Consider the following 20,577-nt stretch of genomic DNA (forward strand, 5'->3'; position numbering starts at 1 on the left):
GCAATTTTGTACAGTGCCTTGAGCTATGTATTGCTAACTGAACATATCATAATGAAATGGAACATCATATATTGTAATGTAACATTAACAAACTATCTATTAGTCATATTTGCCTATATTCACAGTGTTTATGGTTACCCTGTGGAGGCAGGGGGTCCTGGGCTGGTACAGTGATCTCATGGTGCCTTCAGTGACCCAAGTTCTTTCAATCTTTTGGCTTCATCATCTTTGGTTGGTGACTTTCATTTTGAAAGTTTTCTTAGAGTCACAATATGCCCGCTCCAGATATCACATGTAGGTTACAGATGGGAAAAAGAAGTAGGAAAGGGCAAAAGGTTCACACAATTTCTTTTGGAAGCCCACACAACTTTTTGCTTGCATTTCATTAACCAGATTTTAATTTCATATGGCCCTTCTAATCTCAGAAATGTCATTTTTTAGTTGGGTACATTGCTGCTCTCCTTAAGGAAAGAAAGGATATTAGTTAGGAAATGAGCAGTCTATGTGACAAGACATTGAGGAAGATTAAAATGAGTTCAGCAGTAGAATTAAACAACCCCTCATATAATGTTAAGTTCAAATCTCTACCAGAGTTCTTCCTAAGAGAGTGGATAGAACACTGTAAGTGACAATTTTCCTAGCTCTCTGTTTATGAAACTGTAATGAATGTAAAGAGTAAGTAGGCATGGAGGAAAGTAAGAAATGGAGGGAATTCCTTTGTGTCCTGAAGTTCTCTAAGGCAGGAAGCCACTCCGTGAATGCCAGGATTATAAGCAAGTCTATCCATTTGACAGTAAATTGCATGAAGGTCAGCATTGAATCTTTCTTCTTTATCACTCTGTCTTCATATTCCAGCAGAGAACTTGGCCCTTGGCACACCGTCGGTGATTGTTGATATTTTGGGATGAGGGCAAGGATAGAGGCCTTGGTCTAAAGTGGCTCTGAATTTATCAGCTTAAGTAATTCTTCTTTTAATGGGTAGTTCCTTCTCATGGTTATTTTCTGAAGGACAGAACTCATCATTTGTAACCAGATCTAATCAAAGGTGGCAAACAAGAAGCCATTGAGATGTTTTGTATTGTGTCAATAGGATTGAGTTCATGGCCAGCATTTCATAACTGGAATATCTCACGTAAGAAATCTGGCTAGATTCTGGCTAGACTTGAAGCATTAAGGATACTGGCCACATTGGGCACACCTTGTGGCCAGGCGACAATCAGGGGCCTGTCACCTTACCACAGTCCCCACAACGCTGGGGTCGATCATCTCCCTGGCCCCTTAGGACATCTGTTTTTTTGGCCACTGCTCTAGGTCCCAGATACTACGTATTTGTGTAGGCAGATGCCTTTATTCACTAGTTAGGGTTTAACTTATACATGTGGTTTTTATTCCATGTGACTCTCCTTTTCACCAGGTCTGGACCTGTTTGCTTGGTGTAACAGGCCAAAACACCTTCCAAAGAGAAGTGTCATAGGACACTGCTAATCTTGTTCTGACTCAGTAACCAACTAACATATGGCATAATTCTGGGCTGGCTGACTGACTGACTTCAAGTATTTTTGGAATCAATAGAAGGTAAAATTGTCCTTTTTTGGCAAAATCAATTCTAGTAAGATGACTCTCCGATTAAAAAAAGTGTTCAGTTTTCTCAAACCTAGAAAAATGAAATTTCTGTGTTTTTTAAAAGAGCTCTCATGCATGTACTCATCAATTTGCTTCCGTATTGATGTCAAATAACATGTCCTTGCCCGGGAATGGGTAGGGTCACCAGCAGGGGATTCTGTGCAAACTGTGAGACGTTAGTTAAGAACTAACAGTATCCACCAGCAGCTTCAGTTCAGAGTTTCAAACAGTAAGGAGCCTTGTTCTAAAGACAGAAACTTAGATGTAAATGACCTTAAGTCCAGTATTTCGTATTAACAGAGCTAAATAATATATTCCATGAAATATTTTAAAATCTCAGGTGATCATGGCTCCAGACATGAGGTTCAACAGTCTTCCACCCTGCGGGTGGAGAACAGGAGACTGACCCTGTTCTCTACCACCACTGAACCTGGGAGCTAGAACTCTTAGTTCTGGGATTTTCCTTTAGCAGGTGGTACCTCCTTTTAGCTGCCACAGCTGCTTTCTCTGCACATTGAATTCATGTTGCATTCAGCACTCCCATAATTTTCATTCCAACACACTCTAGTTTCATGGACATTGGTTAAATGCCTATCAAATTGAAGTATATTTTAACAAAATAATAACTTCCTTTTCTATAATAGAATGTTTTAAAACACTTATATGGTGCTGAATAATTTAGTTCAGTTATATGATGACAAGACTAAACAAACTTTCTCTAGAGTTCTGGGTTTTTCATTTCATTACTTTGCTCTGAGCAAGCAAATAGAGATGAGCTATGAAATTTTAGGACTTTGCCTTGAAACACGATCTAGTTGACTTATAAAATCTGAGATGTTGACAAAATGTGCAGTCAATAATCAAATAAATGTAGTTACTTCATTTTATGTCAACAGAGAAGGTGAAAAGTGCAACTTAACTGGCTTGGTAAGATTGGAAGGAGGGGCTGGGAACATACAAGAGACAACAAAGAGATAGTTGGTAAGATTTAGTGGCTTGCTTCAGCAGGGGTGGTGAGAAGGCAGTGTGACAAAGTTCAGTCGGGTCAAATAAAGTGCAGAAACTTCCTCATAGACACTGAAAGGAGGGTTGTAGCATCAACATAAAATCTTCAAATGTTGTAATCTAGAGACAGCTCGTATGATAGTTGATGTGCTGTTTCTGTCTAATCTCGCTGTTCCTTTTGATCCAGGAAGTAGAGAAATCACTTTATCTCTCATGTACCAGGATGATATAATTAAAATAGGACATGTTTTTGAAGTGAGGTATTTAAGGGCTTCAAAGAAGGTGTAGAGTGTTATAGGATCAGCACATGTCTACTTCTCAAAGGCAGTTATGAAGACACATTTATTTAGCAAAGACATCCTTTTGAAAGAAGGCCTGCTCAATAATGATAAAGTGTGTATGTAATGTCTATTGCCTGATATACGTTGCCTAAGATGTATGCAGTTTACTCTCTGGCCTAGATCTTGTCAAAAATATGGATCAATGTTTTCATGCTATTTTTTTTTTTTACTTCTATGAGAAGATATCATCCAACTGGCAAAAAGATACACAATTTTCAGATGTCTCCAAGTCAAGCTATATCAGCACATTACCATAAATGCAAACAACTAAATATTTTTTCTTTGCAAGGTAGGGCATTTATTTCAGAGGAGCTGATGTCTGTGATTTTGCATATGTGGCTATTTGGCACGGCTTTTGTGTCTGCCCCTATAGTTGACCTTGGAAGTGGCTTGCTTTAACCATGATGGATGTACCAAAAGATTTATTTTTGTCATCTAGGAGTTGAGTCTTAGGCTATTGGGAGCATAAAAACTGCTTATTGAAAGTAGGCTTGGCAAACCTTTGCTTTCAAATAATCTTCCAGAAGCTCATCTAATTTTGCTAATTAGCAGGAGATAAAATATACCCACGTTGTCCTCTACAATGACTTGAACCCTCTGCCCTTCCTTGATGATAATAGTATTAAATACATGTGTACTTATTGCATTGAATATTAATTAGCTTGAACTGAAAAGAGGGGATTTTGTTACACACCAATAACACTTCATGAAATTAATGTTTAATTTCACATAAGTACTTTAATGCCCCTTCTGAACTGGTAGAAATAACAAAGGCAACATGATTTTAATTTGCTGATCTATAAAAAAAAGTTTAAATAAACTCTGATTAGTGAAGCCTGATTTTAATAAATAATTCAAGAACGGAAGAACCATCATTTCTGTGGGAAGCGAAAGGAGACCATTCAACTAGTAGTGACCTTGTCACTGAAAATTAAGCTCTTTCTCTGAATCTAAAAATCAAAGCTTAAAAGGCCACTCACTCCATAATATTTCATTAACTTTTTGCAATGAAATACCTATTGATTAGATTTTCTTTCAGATAATAAATTCTATATGTCTACTCTGTCACTTCAATTACACTATTTATTTGTACACAAGGAAAATGTTTTTACATCTGAAATTAATATACTTTTTCAAAACAATTTACTGTAAAGGTTCAGGTGGTATAATTTTTTCTTTCTCTGAGTAGAATATTGCCCCATATGCTCAAGAGCATCTATTCCTTCTCTTCTTAATATTTTGCCTGTGCTGTTCTCTACCTAGTGGGTTTTTTCTTCCCCTCCCTCTATAGATCCTCAAAAAATCATACTCATCCTTCAAAGCCTAGTTCAAATGTTAACTCCACTGCGAGCCCTCCTCAAATTCTTTTTCCCAAGTGGAATAATCCCACCTCTTCCTTGGGGTTCCTACAGCACTGTTGGTACACACTGTTGGTGTGGTCCTCATCGTCCCATGTTGCCTGAGCCCATTACTGGTTTCTGAGCCCTTATGGCTCATTTTCTTCATATTTTCATCTCTAGTGCCTAGTCCAGTGGCAGGCGCCTAGGGTTGTTGAACTGACTTTGGTCTTACACATTTTGGAAGCTGTGGTGTTTGTTTTGACTTTTTGGGTTCTATTTCTGCTTTGTGGAAATCAACGCAAGTTCAGGGATCTTTATCTTTTAATATTTTACACGAAGGATCTCACATCTGGCAACTATCACCTCCATACCCAATCATAAATAACATTCAAAGTAGTTATTTTACTTCCTTTATTAAAGGGAAGCTAAAAGGAGCAGCAGACTTTGTCGGCCAACTTCTAGAAAGGAAATACAGGCCACTCAGACGTCAGAAGATTGTATATGTTAGTTGATACAGTGCATTCAGTGTTCTTGAAGGATCAAAACCCAAGTTAGTATTGAACTCAATTTTCCATCTTCTCCAACAGTCTCTCAGTTCAGATTCAAGGTTTGTTGATGTTAGAGTGCTATAAAGTAGTGTCTTGGGGCTTTACGTGCCCATCGGACACATTTGTCTTTAGCTATCCAACAGTGCTAAATTTACCCTTTAAAGGGGGATGAACTGAAGAATTAAATACACCTAAAAAGTGAGGGGGAGATTTGATTTTTCAGTCATGGCCCTTATTTAGCGTTTTTGAATCCTCTTGTAGAGAGCAGAGTTTGTAAACACTCACTTGGAGTTTGGCTAGCAGAACAGTAACCCACTGGCCCAAAGACCATCACCCAGATTCCATTGGTTGTTGGAAAGACAGTCTAAGGTTTACTTCCACAAGTGAAACAAAATGGACTCTTTGTCAGGCTCCTATTGTGTGAGCAGCTTGCTACCACACTGTCACCTTGGGGTGCTTCTCTTCTCCTCCTACCCAGAAGCTCGTGAAGACTTCACAATTCATATAGGAGTTCTCAAAGCCATGCTTGGTTAGACTTTATGCTCCAGTTGATCATTCTGGATTTAGTACTCTGCTACCTGGAAAATACAAGCTGTGTGTAGTGTGAAGTGCTGTTACCATAGGAGCCAAAATCTGCAAGGTAACTCTGAGTTGTACCAAGCGTGGCTTGATTTTACAAGGATGAAAGAGTTGGCAGAGAAGGGAGAAGAGTGATGGAGAAGAGGCTGTGGAAATACCCTCGGTAAAAAGTCCCCACCGTTGAATGTTCTGGTTATCAGAACAAGTTTTTCTTGGCAAACTGCATTGGTGGCCTGAGCCCCAGCCCATTGTCATTACCCTCCTCCTGCACTAGCAGCAGGAAAGTTTTGGTTTAGGGTTTCCATTACGCTCAGTAGTAAGAGAATCAGAGTGAAGGGAAAGACATTGCACCAGGGAAGAAGAATCAGAAGATCGGCACTGAGTTCCTTTTCTTCCACTCATTAGTTGTGACTTGGGCACTGTGCCTAAATTCTCAGAAGGTCAGTTTTCTCATTTGTCAAATAATAATTGTCTACCTCATGCCCAGAGGGTTTCTTAAATCAAGTTTTGAGAGATGTCTGTAAAAATACTTCAAAAACTGTTTGACAAAACAAATATTAAATGTATACAGCAGAGCATGTGCTTGAAATTCTCTAGGCACAAAGATGATTTTCTTAAAGGAGAAATGTGTATGTCCTTTTCTCATACTTTGACTCTCCCTATACCTCTGACTCCTGGCGTGGATTGCGGTGGACAGAATGTTTGGTACCGTACCAGAGCTTGCATGGTTTCCTTGTCTGTAAATTGGGAACAATAATGCCCACCTCCCAGAGTGATTGTGGTGATTGAGCAAAACAATTTCTGTAAGCACAGAACACTGTGGGAGTTTGCTGAGCATTTGTTTCCGCACTCCTTCCCTCTCCACCCCCAGGCCGCTACTCTAGTGAAATAAAATCCTCCTTGTATAACTCAGGAAGCCCCAGGAACGCATTCCTTCAAGCCATGGAGGAAAGAAATACTTCCCTGTGTCCTTTCGGGGAGAGCAGGGCTGCGGCTGGGCTGATGTCATCGCTGGGCTCCTGGCTGCCTTTTGGTCAGAAGAAATTTCAGTGTGCTGAAAAATAGCCAAGGAGGCATTTTTCCTATCCTGGGAAAGAAGACATTTTTTGTCCATCCTCCAAGTCGTCCGTGCAAAGATTACTGTCAAAACCAAGCACTTTATTTATAAAAATGCCAACAAACTCTGCTTATTTGGCAAATAACCATGCTGCTGTCAGTGTAGAAACAGCACATAGACTATAAAAACAATCTCCATTTTTATCGTGCCTGTCGCAGCTGGGAGGCCATGAAACAAGGATGCATTGTTTGAAGGAAGGGCTGCAGAGGCAGAACAGGTCCCTTGGTGGCTTCCTGGCCAGAGGGACTGTGGTCCTATTCGGTAAACAGTTACATGTTCTTTTACTAAAAGACATCAGTCTTGTCATAAACTAATTTCTGGGTTCAATATTGAGATCTTGACATAGTGTTGCTTTTAGATAAACTTTCCTCGGTCTGTCTGTCTGTTTCGCCTCTAATTCGTAGGCCCTCCAAATGTCTATGTGCCTCCATGGTACGGAAAGATAGATCCAGCGGCTGTGTGACACAAGGCAATCCAACATCCACTAGTGAATTTCTAATGACTTCATATTTCACTACCAAATGAAACTCCCAAATAAAGCGTCCAGAAGGGAAACACACAATGCTGGGGCAAGAAGGGGGTCAGGAGGTGATGGCCCTTTTCTGAGCATCGGTTTCTGAACTCATCAAGCCAGTTATTTCTGAGCCAGAGATGGATCCTAGGGATAGCAGCTCTTCCTGTCTCGGTTGTGAATGCACATGATGACTCTGCATGTCCCGGACCCAGGATATTATATGTTTTCCCTGGAGAATCATTTATTTTTTCCCCTAAAACATGCTCCATCATTGTATGAGCTTCTTGAATGAATTAGTATCATCAACCTTTAGTAGCCATTCATTGGCATTTGCCATTTTTAACAAGTTTTTTTTCTAGGATGGGGAAACATTCTTCTAGGAAGAATTAACCATATGATATTTCACTTTTCAAAGAGGGAACTTTATTGAATTGTTCAGTTGATTCCATGCTGGTCAGTTGTGGTCAGGCTCGAGAAAAAGAACTTTCAAGTGATTTTTAATGAAGAAGCTCTACACTTAGAGCTTGTTGAGAGATTAGTGTAGAGAGATGCCAGCAGAATACATGGACATGGGAAATAATTCAGTATACAAAAGATGAAGCCCTAGATCTCCTTGTGAATGTAAGATTGGGTGCTAGCCTTTGCACCTAATCTCCACTCCTGTCAGGTATTTGTTGTCTTTATTCCTCTACTGGCAAGTTTCATCACATCTCAGTAGAGAGTGGGGAAGAAAAATATTTGGGTCCAGATGACATAGTAGGGTTAGAAATACTTTCAGCACCACCTAAGAGGAAGCACACGATAGACCCAACTAATCCTTCTTCGAAATCAAAGTGTCATATCGCACTGCTGGAAAGTCCGGTGTCTACTCATGGCTCAGAAATAAATGATCGTGCTTATAGGATGTGCCACATGGAGGAGAACAATATTATTTTGTAAGATCATGTAAACAAAGTTGAAGATATTTGCAGAAACTGTCTGGCCCTCAACAGTCCCAGCTCTGGAAGGACAGCTTTAGGAACTGGAAAAAATCTTCAGTGTCTCCCTGTTTTCTTCAGAAAGAAATCCATTTTCATCAGTTTGGTATTGAATTAAGATAGCCACTAGGAGTATCTTTCCTCTTTCCTTCCAATGTGTCTCTTCCGCTGTCTCCTCCTCTAGCCCCAGGCCTCGTGTTCTAGTAACACTCACCTCCTCCTTGCACCTTGCCTGAGGTGTTCCCCAGGCCTTTCTTTGACTACCCTCCACCAACCTTTCTTCAACCAAACCACATATGGACCCATTCCATGTCGTGAAAAATCCTTGCCCCACTCTTTGAGGCTTTGCTTAGCTGCCTTCTCTTCTGTGACACATTTTCTGATCAGATTGAACCAATTAAACCAGATTTAAACTCGTTTCTTGTATTCTCACAGTACTCTCTCTACTCCATTTAGTATTTCATGGTTTACTTTTAATTTAGCGGTTTATAATTTTTTTCTTCTCCAATAGGCTTTACTTCTTGAGCATAGAACCCATAGACCGCACATCCCCCAAAGGCTTAGGTATAAAGGGGCTTAGCAGATGTCTGCAGTGTTTACAGATTTCTCAGAAATTATTTATAATTTCAGATTGTTTATAAAATTAGTAAAAATATTTAATTATATATAGTTATATTCTATATTCTCTCTCTATATATTATTTATACATATGATTATATATAATCCATAGTATATAAAATATATATAATTTCTAATTTCAGACTTATCAACTTACTTGTCAGGTTGCTTATAAAGTTAGTAAAAATGCTATTATATTCTATAGCATATAAACATATATATTTAAATACTTTTACTAATTTTATAAACCCCTGAGAAATAATTTGATGAGAAATCTGTGGCTCAGAGGGGCTTAAATAACTTACCAGAAAATGACCCACATCGGTTACTGTGAGACAATTTGACAATGGGTCTGCCTTCAAAGCTGGCATGCTTCCTGTTGGCCAGACAGCCATGTCAGGGGAGGAAGGCTGTCACTCGACTGCAATTCTACAGACATTTGCTGAGTCCCTTTATACCTGAGCCATTGGGGGCGATGTACAGTCTATCAGTTCCTGGAAAGTAATATATGCTCACGAAAGGACAGCTATTTCCCTATCATTCAGTCAGAATTTCTGAGCCATTTTTAGCCCATGTCTTCTTGTGATAACTAAGCAAAAACAAAAATTAAAGAAAAGAACTTTCTTTGATATTCAAAATTTCAAAATAAATATGTGGCCAATAAAATAAGCATGAAAAATACACTGAATTATAATATTGACTATGCTTTTCAAACTACAACTCTCCCCCTAGAGAAATTTAGGATATTTTCTCAAAAGCGAATATCACAAGTTCAATCCCTTGCCCTTCCTCCTCTCCTCCTATGTCATGATCATTAGTGCACTAAACCGTAAGTTCTCTGAGAACAGGGGTGCAGCTGACTTTGATCTGTGTCTGGCACATGGGAAGGAGTTAACCTTTTTATTCCTGTCTTACCTCTAACAACTGTGCCTCTGCTCAGACCCCACTCTCTCCTCCCTCATCAGGGATCTTGCTCCATCAATTTTCTTTCCCTCTGTATATCTTCAACATCTCCCTTTATCCTTAGGATCACCAGACTTTCTGGTTGGCCTGGGAGAGTTCCACTTTGCTCCTATTGTCCCAGCATAATTATTAATAGCATCCACTTTCACTCTCAAAAATGTCTGGTTTGGGTGATAAATTATATCGTCCTCCTATTTATATCTGACCTTGACCTTCAGCCCTGCAAATGCTCAAACTCTCCCATCCTAAAGATACCCAACAGACATACACATTCCAAAACCCACGCCCAATCCCATATTTCTCTGTCCTTCACTTCACAGCCACACTTCTTGAAAGTGTTGTCCAGATTCATTTTTTCCATTTCCTTACCTCCTGCTATTTCTCTAGACAATCGTTCTTGTCTCCACCACTCTTCTGAAACTGCTCTGGCAAAGGTCACTCAGTGACCTCTTACTTGCTAAATCCTTTGGACACGTGGAAGGTTCTGGTTAGGTGATTTATAAACTCCTTCCCCTGTCCTAATAAGATGTTATACTTTTGAAATATTTCCTGGCTCTCATCTTGTTAAACCAAGACAGTTAATTTGTTGAGGTTCTATCACCATGTGCTCATGGTCACGTGACCCATGTTACTGCTTTTAACCCACATGACAACCCTCTGAGGTAGGTATCATTTCGACACTTTACACAACGGGCAGGAGAGACATTGACTAACTTTGCAACTTTCTCACAGCCCGTAAATGACAGAGCTGAGATTCTAATTTTCAAATGGACCCTGTTATTTTTTCACTATACTATTCCATCTCCCTTCTTCCCAACCAAATGTTAGTATCTGTTTCCATATGATCAATTCATTGGAGGTACTAAAGACTGGTGAGCTGATATTTTAAAAATATGCCGATTCTGAAAATGACACCCACTAAGAGTTAGGCATTGTCCTGTGGAATATACCTAGGAGTGGTGACAGTTACGGATATTTAAGCCAGGGATAAGGGAAGTGGCTGTTGCTGTATAAGCGGTGCTTCTGGATTTCAGTAAAATAAACCAGGGTTTTGTTTCTTGAAGTAATTATACTCTGGAGAGAGGAAAGAAAGATGGAGACAATTATGAATGACCTTGCATCTCTGAGCTGTTGAGAACTTCTGGATCAGTGGCTGATGTTTTCATAGCCTTTTCAAGTGAAACCTTTCAGTGAAATCTCAAGTCACAGACCACCAGTTGACAAAAGGAATTCTTTTTCCAGGATGTTAACCTTAATTTGAGTGTCATATAATCATTGTCATATTAACAATAAAAAAAAATTTCCAACCACATGTTCTAATGCTGTTTAACTTTTCTAAAAACTTTGAGTTTTGAAATATTTTAGTATCATTCAATTTTTTTTTAGGTACTATCTTTTGAGTGTTATAATTCCAGTGACTTGTTTAACTTTAATGCAAGAATTGGCAGGGAGTTTGTATAAAGCAAATAAAACTTTTCTCACAGCTTAAATCAGTAATATTGCTGATATCACTCGAGCCCTCACCCCCTGGCCCTGTCAATCTGAGGAGCGTAGTAAGTGAAGAGAACCATTTAATAAGCCCTTTGTAAGGTCCTGATACTGGGAAAAAGTTAATTCCCTTTCTCCATCTCTGGGATTATGCCCTTTTTGATCTAATTTATTAAATATTGAAACTGCCAATGTCATGAGTTCTAGATAGATATAAATGAGGAATAATGGGCAAGATTTTTTTTTAACTACTGAAACATATAATGAAGACAATTAAAATTGTATTTCTTCCAAGTGGAAAAGGTTCGACATATGTGAATACACAAGAAACCTCCTGTCCGTGTGACATTTGCCCTATGCCTCATTTTGCAGAGCCCTAGATCTAAAATAAAACCATCAAACTTTGTTGACTTGACTGTGTCAGCCACAGATGCCTTTGACTTATGGAATTAAAAGATTTTTAGTTCATTGAGGCATCCTGGGAAATTTAAATTAGTTTTGTAATGAGACTGTTCAGTATCTGGCTGCTTCCGGCAGGCGGTTTGTGCTCATTGTCTTCCCATTTAGGGCACCATCTTTTCGCAAGATGTGAGGGATGGGTTAGCTCTTCTGGGTTATTTTTGAGCTACATATTTACTTAGCAACTTCATTCTCTGAGTAGTTGCTGAAAGAACAGAAGTTTGTAAATTATACAACACTAAACAGTAGATGCCATCCATGGCTTTGAGCCCAGACCCTGTCAAATAGTTTTCTATTTCCTGGTCAGGCCTTAAAAAATTACTGTGAATTATAGAAGCATTAACATTTCTCAATTTAAATGTATTGTTTCTTAGTTAGTTCCTAAAACTCTAATTAAGAAAGCACAAGCTCTTGTTGGCTATGTTGGGAAAATAATTATTGACCAAAGAACAAATGGCTTTAGCCTTAAACATTTGGGTTCATGTTTGACCTTACCTGTGTTAGGCAATTTGTGACGTCATGGGGCTATGCCTAGTGATGACACATGTCTATACCAGGAATCACAAATTGATTTCAAGCCTGTGCTCATTATTGTCTATTGTTAATGGCTGCCTGGAGTACTATGTTGTGAAGGATTCTGAGGCTCTATTCTGGCTCAGTGAGAATTTGTTGAAATCAGATAACAATAATTACTATTGACGCTGGAAGGACACGGGGTAGTGTATGGCCATGAATTTGTTATTTGTGATATATACACATTCAGAAAATTTTATCCAAAGACCTAACATGCAAGGACACACAGGGCTCTTAGCTTTTTGATAACTTTTCATCCAGCCATTGGTAAGATGGCTAAATTCTTCCCTTTCCCATCCTCTCTCAGAAGAAGGCAGAACATCTCTAGAAAGGGTTTCTGTCTGTGTCCTTTGGTTCCCAACTTGTGAGCACAACTGTATTTTAAAAAGAATAAACAGATACATCCAAATGAAGTGTCAAAAGAGCTGAACAGGACAGTGTGAGTCTTGGATGAGTGTCTGGGTCCCATCTGCTTCACATTCAGGTCCTTGGGGTCAGGGAGCATAGGGCTGATCCCAGCAGCTCATGTCTGCCTTCTCAGTTTTCCTTTGGATTTGGCCTGAGAAGGATGGGAGATGTGAGAAAGCCTTGTCAGCTGGCTCAGAATCCACCCTGGTCTGCGTATCCAGATTGCAAAAGCAGCACGGGCAAAGAGGAGATGGACCATAGTGGGTAAGAGCGTGGGTGGGTCTGGATTTGAGGCTCAGCAGTCCCACTCACTGTGTGCTTTGGTAAGTTACTCAGAGCCTTAGTTGCCCCTTTTGTAAAATGAGGATAATAGTAGTTGTGAGGAATTGCAGGCATGATAACTCTAGGGGGCTTCGCACAGTATTTTCACATAGTCAGTGCTCAGTAAATATGGCCTGTCGTGACTATTAATAAATATTCACCAGTATTTAGAGGAATAAAGGGTTAGCATAAGTATTCCTGAATTCTCCAGTTTCCTCCTAGAATTTCTCAACTCCCTTAAGCGCTTTGTAAGTATTTTCTTTAATTGCCGTTCCCTGTGATCTTCTCTTTGCCTTTTTCTCTCTCTGTTTCTACCACCAATGCTTTGTTCTTTCTCTTATTTCCTCTTTCCTCCTCTGCCTCTGTTTTATTTCCTTCTTTTTCTTTCCTTTTTTCTTCTTTTCCTCCATTTCCTTCTTGGACGTCTTTTACTGTTCTCCATTCTCTTCTCATTTCTTCTTCTCACACTTTGCTATCAAAAGGTAGTTATGAGAATTATTAAGAGAGCAAAAATGAATGTAAAAAGAAATTGGAAAGCAGTAAATTTAACTTATTAAACAATAATTTTAATTAACTTATTACATTGTGAGTGTTATATTAGAGCGGAGCATGGACGGAGGCATAACCTATGAAGCATGCATGTTATATCAATTCCCTTTTCTCTTAACACATTCCACCTCTAGAGATAAAGGATTATGATGAACTCATGGTTGAGAGTTCATTCATTCACTCATCTATAAACAAGTGCTAAATATGTGCCAGTCACTGAGCAGGAGTTTGTCAGGGAGACGTTCACTAGTGAAATGTGGCCAATTCATGCTTGGCCCACTTTAGGAGATGATCAATAAAATAGTTGTGGAATGAATGGCCAGGGAATAGAAGTAAGCTAGTGGGGCTGACCTGGTGAAGCGGACAGGAAGGAGGAAGCTCTGGATATTCTAGGAAACTGTAGCTAACTGTGCATGGCAGATCACAAGGAATAAGAACTCAAGAGATAGGGGCTGGCCCGGTGGCCAAGTGGTTACATTTGCGTACTCTGCTTTGGCGGCCCAGGGTTTCACCGGTTTGGATCCTGGGCACGGGCCTATCACCACACATCAGGCCATGTTGGGGCGGTGTCCCACATAGCACAACCAGAAGGACCTACAACTAGAATATACAATTATGTACTGGGGGGCTTTATGGGGAAGCAGGAAAAAAGAAGATTGGCAATAGATGTTAGCTCAGGTGACAATCTTTAATAAAAATACACTCAGAGATAAGATGAGACGGGGCCCTAAAGAACCTTTGATTCTGAGTTAGTTGTGTTAGGTTAGGATGCAGTAGCTGATAGACCCCAAAAGTCTGTGGCTTAATAAAAAGGAAGTTTTTTTCTTGGTCAGTGACTGCCCTCGTGGATTGTCCTGGCTCAGCAGTCTTAATTGGTTCGGGCCATCATTTATGAACACTCTTTCACATATACCCTCAACTCCCTTATTTCTCAACTGGCCGGTCCCAAACCCTATTTAAATCCGATTCTCCGTCTACTCTGCCTCTACACCATTTGTAAAGAACGACCGTGTCGTCTATTCAGGCTGCTCTCACAAAATATCGTACGTAGACTGGGCGGCTCATAAACAACAGAAATTTGTTTCTCACAGTTCTGGACGCTGGGACGTCAAAGATCAAGGCACTGGGAGGTTCAGCGTCTGGCGAAGCCCTGCTTCCTGTTTCATAGATGCCCGTCATTTCACTAAGTCCTCACATGGAGGAAGGGTCGAGGAAGCTCTCCGGGGCCTCTCCTATAAGGGCATTAAATCCACAACGAGGGCTTTGTCCTTATGACCCAATCACCTCCCAAAGGCCCCACCTCCAAATACCATCACATTGAGGATTAGGTTTCAACGTATGAATTTTGGGGGGACACAAATGTTCAGTTTATAGCAACTATTTTAGACCTTCTGCTATCCCCTTTACCCCCACACCTCCTCTCTCTTTCACTGTTAGCCAATAACCGTACTTGTTATTTCACTGAGAAACTAGACTCGGCTGAGAATGTTCACATGCCGCATCACTAAATTGAGGGAGCCCCTGTATCTGCCCTTCTCATTCTACATTCTCCCCGACCGCCCTGCTCCTGATGTCGTTGCTCCAGTCTAAGGTGGCTCCTTCCCTTGTGCTCCATCTTCTCTCACGACTTACACACATCCTCCAGCAATTCTTCCTTCACTTTGCAGTATCACCAGATTTTCTCTCCTTTTTGATTATTTCCATCGATGTATGAACACAATGTAAACCTTTCCTCTTTAGAAACAAACCTCTCTTGACTTCACTGACCACTCCAGTTATTGCATTATTTCTCTGTTCCTCTTTAGAGCAAAACACCATAATCTGTAGTTCTTCTTTCTCTCTCACTCTTTTTTTTTTTTGGTGAGGAAGATTGGCCCTGAGCTAGCAGCTGTGCCAATCTTCCTCTTTTTGCTTGAGGAAGATTGGCCCCGAGCTAGCAGCTATGCCAGTCTTCCTCTATTTTGTATGTAGGATGCTGCCACAGCATGGCTTGTCGTAGTGCATGACCAATGCATAGGTCTGTGCTCAGGATCTGAACCCACGAACCCAAGGCCAACAAAGCAGAACACAGGAACTTAACCACTATGCCACCAGGCTGGCCCCACTTTCTCTCTCATTCTTAACTCATGTTGCCAAAGAGATTCTTTTGTTAAGGCCACCAGTGACCTCCATATTGCCAAATCCAATGGTCAATCCTCAGGCCTCATTTTATTCAATCTACTTTTAGACTTTGACTCAGTTAATCATTTCTTCCTTTTAGGAAAACTCTAGTCACTTGAATTTCTTCAAACCTTTCAAATTCCGCTTCTCATCTTGCTTCACTGGTCAATCCTAAATCTCTTTTGCTTGTTCCTTGTTCTCTCTGCCCTTTAGATTTACCCAGAGGCTCAGTTCTTCGATGTCTTCTCATCTCTGTCCATATTCTTCTCTCGGACAGTGATCTCTTCTGTCCTTACAGCTTCAATACCAGCCCTACACTGATGACTCCCAAATTTATATCTCCATGCTAGACCTCTTTAAATCTCCGTTTGGAGATCCAGCTTCCACTTGACATCTCCATGTGGATGTCTAATAGGCATCTCACTATTAACACGTCAAAAACTGAACTCTTGTTTTTTTCCTCCCTCCCCAAATCTGCTTCTTCTAGACTCTTCCTCATTCTATCAGATGCTTGGGTCAAAAAACCTTGGAATCATTCTCACCTCTTTTCATTCTCTCACACCTACATCTAGTTAGTTACTAGATCACATCAGTTCATTTATTCCTAATACATCTAGCATCCATTTGCTTCTTGCCACCTCTACCACCCTGGTCCAAATCACTGCCATTTCTGGCCTGATGAGGGTAATATATACCTGACTGGTCTCCTTGCTCCCACCTTGGTTGTATTATAATCTCTTCCTCACATTGCAGCCAAGGTGACTGATTAAAAACTTAAGTCAGTTAATTCCTCTGCTCAAAACTCTCCAATGGCTTCTCACTTCACTTGGAGTAGAGCGCAAAGGCCCCACCATACTCAAGGCCCCAAAGGCCCCGTATGGTGCGCTCCAGCCCCTCTCTGACCTCATCTCTCCCCACCTCCTCCTCTGTCTCATCAGCCACAGTGGCCAGCTTACTTTCTCAAACACTCAAAGTAGTTTTCCTACCTCTAGGCCTTTGAGTTAGTGAACATGTCATCTTAAACTGTGGAATCAACTTTTCCTGAATCACAGCCTTTTCTATCTTTTTCTTTTTTGGCCATCTGTAGAACTCAAGAAAAAGGTCATGAGTTTGCCTTTTAGTAAAGTGTTTCTTGGAGGACATTGCTCTCCATATCTGTCCAGTTCCCATTTTCAATTTAGGGAAATATAACTTGTGAAAAACAAAACTATAAAAAAAAAGTAAAATGTAAAAGAAACACTTTTTCCTTTAAGGCTTTTGACTTGATCAAAAAGACCAGGAACCAGATGAAGCTGTTTCCTGTATTATGTAAACTGTGTCTCAAGAAGAAATATGTCTGCACTGTGCAGGAAAGCGTGGCATTGTCTCCAGTGCCATTTGACATTTCTTACACTATGAAGCAATTGATATGTGCACTACATGCTAATCATTTGGGGAAGTGTTTTTGATTTTGCTCAGATAGGTATACTATTCAAATTTTGAGACAGTTATTCAAAATTGAGATATTTTCAGCTATTTGTTTATTTTGAGAGAAAGCTCCATTTAAAGAAAGTCTTACTGTGGTTGGACATTTTGAACTATCGATGGTCTTTGTATAAACTTACCAAGCTTTTCCCTTATTGTATCACAATGCAAACCTTATTATTCATTTTCCTGACAAATATTTTCCTTTCCTAAGGCAAAGCTGAAAATTTACTTGTACTAACTGACATAACTAGATGTACTTACCAAGCAATGCACAAAACTCCCGAATGTGCTAGACATACCCAAGAACTCATATACGGGGATGCTGTGATTTTGGTTTTTTAGAGTCATTGTGAAGAATAACTTTAGAACACGATGTAACTGCCACTACTACAACGTGTGACAAATAGTAGCATGGTTGGCAAGAATATAATATCTGTTTTTCCAGGGCTTTCATGTTTGGACATTACTCTACCTTTTCAATTAGATATCTCCCTTTGTAATTTAATTTATCATTCACTTGGTAATTTTGTTGTGTCTACTGCATGCAGGACCCTGGGATAGAGGCTGTGGGTCATATAAAGAAGCATAGGCTCTGATCCTACTCTCAATCAGTCTATAACCCTTTTAGGGAAATAAGCTTTGAGAAACAGAATACAGCTATGTCTCTTAGAAGAAAAGGAAAAATACTTTAAGATTAGAAAGGGGAACAAGTCATCTTGTGTGTGTGTATGCGTGTGTGTGTGCGTGTCATAAGTAACTAACGCTGTGGAGATTGTAGATCAGTCAATTATTAACTGGTTATGGAAAAAGCATTAAAACACATGCACAAGAACTGAATAATTATTAATGCATGTTTCCAAACAACAAGGACAACAACAGACACACACCCCAAAAACAAAATAAACAACAAAAATCCCTGTTAAGAAATTCTTTAGGAAATCACTAAATGACATCATAATGACTTTCCAGAATTAATGGGACTTTCCAAAATGCTGATAGTAATTTTAAGCATTAATCTGTTTGGTGACACAATTTGCTATAAAACTATTTGGTTGGAACACATGAAATTGCCATTTTGTGAGTCATAAAGGGTTGAATATCAGCAATTTCATATGATCAATCTAACATAAGTGACTTGAGGGTAGGGACTGAGTGTTTTTACTTTGTACAGATAGTGTTGAAGACATGGCTCAGCACACAGTAGGTGCTCAGCCCATGTCTACTGAATGAATGTTGAATGTGTGTTAATATATGATGTGTGCCAACAATTATGGATATTTTTCTAATAGAGACAAAAATGTCTTTAATCTCATAAACATATCATGTCATTGAGAAATTAATTGCAAAATTGCCCGAATGAATCTTGTGTTTTCATTATTGTTAGTGGCTATAGAAAATTACAGAGTACTAGAGGTATTGTTAGTTTTTCAATGAATGTATAAAAGGAAAGGAGTCTGAGGCCCTCAGCTGTCCTTTGAACTGGCCTCTTCTCCTGACCTTGACGTATAGTATTCTGGGGTGCTTGGTTTTGCCTTGTGGTGATCATGATGGCTGCTTCTACGGCTCTTCATGGAATCATGTAGTATGACAGGGCTACAGACATAATCAAACTCACATCCTCACTTTGCAGGTGTGGAAACTGAGGCTTAAGGTGGCTAATTGACTTGGCCTCGGAGGAAGTCATGTGCCAGCACAGTGGGAAGCATGGCTCAATTCTGGACTCTGAAGGTGGTGCTTTATGCTTTACATCATGATAATCCAGCAAAAATTCACAGTGGCTACCCCAAATTGTGGTGTTAGTGGTTATTCATGCCTAGGACAAGATTTGGGGCAGATGTTAAGACAAAACCAATTCTAGTATCTGTAATGAAAAGCCATAAGAATCCTAATAATAAAGAGTGGGTAGTTTTCGTTTTCAGTCTATATTCTACAGCTTTCTCTTCCCCTCTATGTGTGGTTGTCATTGATTTCCAGATGAAGTTAATTCTTGGGAGATAGGCTTGGACAAGAAATGAGTATATGAGGATATCAGTAGTTTATGCCTCATAGTTAGTATTATTTAACGTATTTTGAAAGTTTATCAAATTCTCTGATATTTTTGAGAGAGTTAAAATATACATACATACATATTTTTATATTGACTTTCAGGATTACTTTAACATTTTTGTAATTTAAACTTGCATGTATTATCCAAGCCATTTACTAGTTCATCAAAAGAATGTGCTGCTGCCTGGTTTAAGATACCGTTAGGCAGAATTCTTTTTATATTATTATTATTTTTTTTAGATCTTTCATGTTTGTAGAGTACAGTTTCAGGGGAATTCCTTTGGTAGTCTTCATTGAGCTCAGCAAAAAATATTGTTCTTGGCTTCTGTCCTGATTAACCCAGACGTTTTAATGTGTGTTATGATGGGTCATTTGATGGATAGTCACCTGTACCCCGTGATCAACGAAAACTTGGCCACTTGAGTTAAACCTTAGCGGCTGAATGTCATAATTTCCCATCTTTTGTTTGATTAATACTTCCTTTTGAGATCTGAAAGGGAAATGTCTGGAGTGTCCTTCGATGTACAGCCACACTCAGGATGAGAAGGAAGACGTGTCTTTTATGGGGAAAGAATTCACAAAGTTGATCATAACAAGCTCATTCAGGACAAAGCATTAGACACCTCCCTTTTTCAAAAGGAAAGAAGAAATAAACACTTCACTCACACTTGAGAGTGTTTTTTCCTAAAATTTTATTGACTTAATGTCTTTATTTAGATTAAAAAACTAATAGCCTGTGCAGGAGTCAGAGTAAAAGAAAATTCTTAAGCAACAAATGACAAAGGACTTTAGTTACAATGCACTGAGTTATATGCAGTAGCTTTAGATTTATAAATACATTGTAAGATGTCATATGAAAATATGTAATTTTTATTTGCCCTTTATTTTTGAAGAGTAGATAGAATATTTATTATGCCTAGAGCAGCCTTTGTGTACAAAACCATGACACTCTTCAATACGTAGGATTTTTTTTTAAGAACCTTACCTTCTCACTTTTTTGGAGGGGTGAAGGATTTCTTTTCAGCTCAATTGGTATAGAGTGTTTCACTGCATCTGTAAATATAAGTATTCAGGAAATGTCTAAATTCTCAATGTTTAGAGAGATAGAAAGTCTTAATGAATTCACTTTCTTTAATATTCATTGAGCCCCAAAGACTGAGCTGGTCTTCTCGTTACCAGGTGTACCAGCTGCAGAAGGGTAAAATAAATGGACCCAGTGCTTGCTCTCCTGGAGCTTATTATCGCAAAAGAGATAGTCAGGGGACAAGTCAATAAACTGAAATATAATTACGACTTGTGATCAGTTTGCTAAATAAGCAACAGAGGAGAATCTACCTTGCCAAGAAATGGCATTTAAGGTGAGACCAAGAGAATACAGAAGGGAAGGGAAGAGTGGTCTAGCTAAGGCAAATAATATGGGTAAATACCTGAGGCAGGAAAGAATTTGGTTAATTCATGAAACCATAGAAATTTAGGAGAGA

The 20,577-nt window shown here is 39.4% G+C and overlaps 1 protein-coding gene across 19 annotated transcripts in view; it reads left to right on the forward strand.

The window, feature by feature from the left end:
- Positions 1–20,577, forward strand: part of MECOM (MDS1 and EVI1 complex locus) — a 533,659-nt gene that overhangs the window by 302,801 nt on the left and 210,281 nt on the right. The window lies entirely within an intron of this gene.

Source organism: Equus asinus, chromosome 5 (assembly GCF_041296235.1).
Source record: "Equus asinus isolate D_3611 breed Donkey chromosome 5, EquAss-T2T_v2, whole genome shotgun sequence".
Taxonomy (NCBI): domain Eukaryota; kingdom Metazoa; phylum Chordata; class Mammalia; order Perissodactyla; family Equidae; genus Equus; species Equus asinus.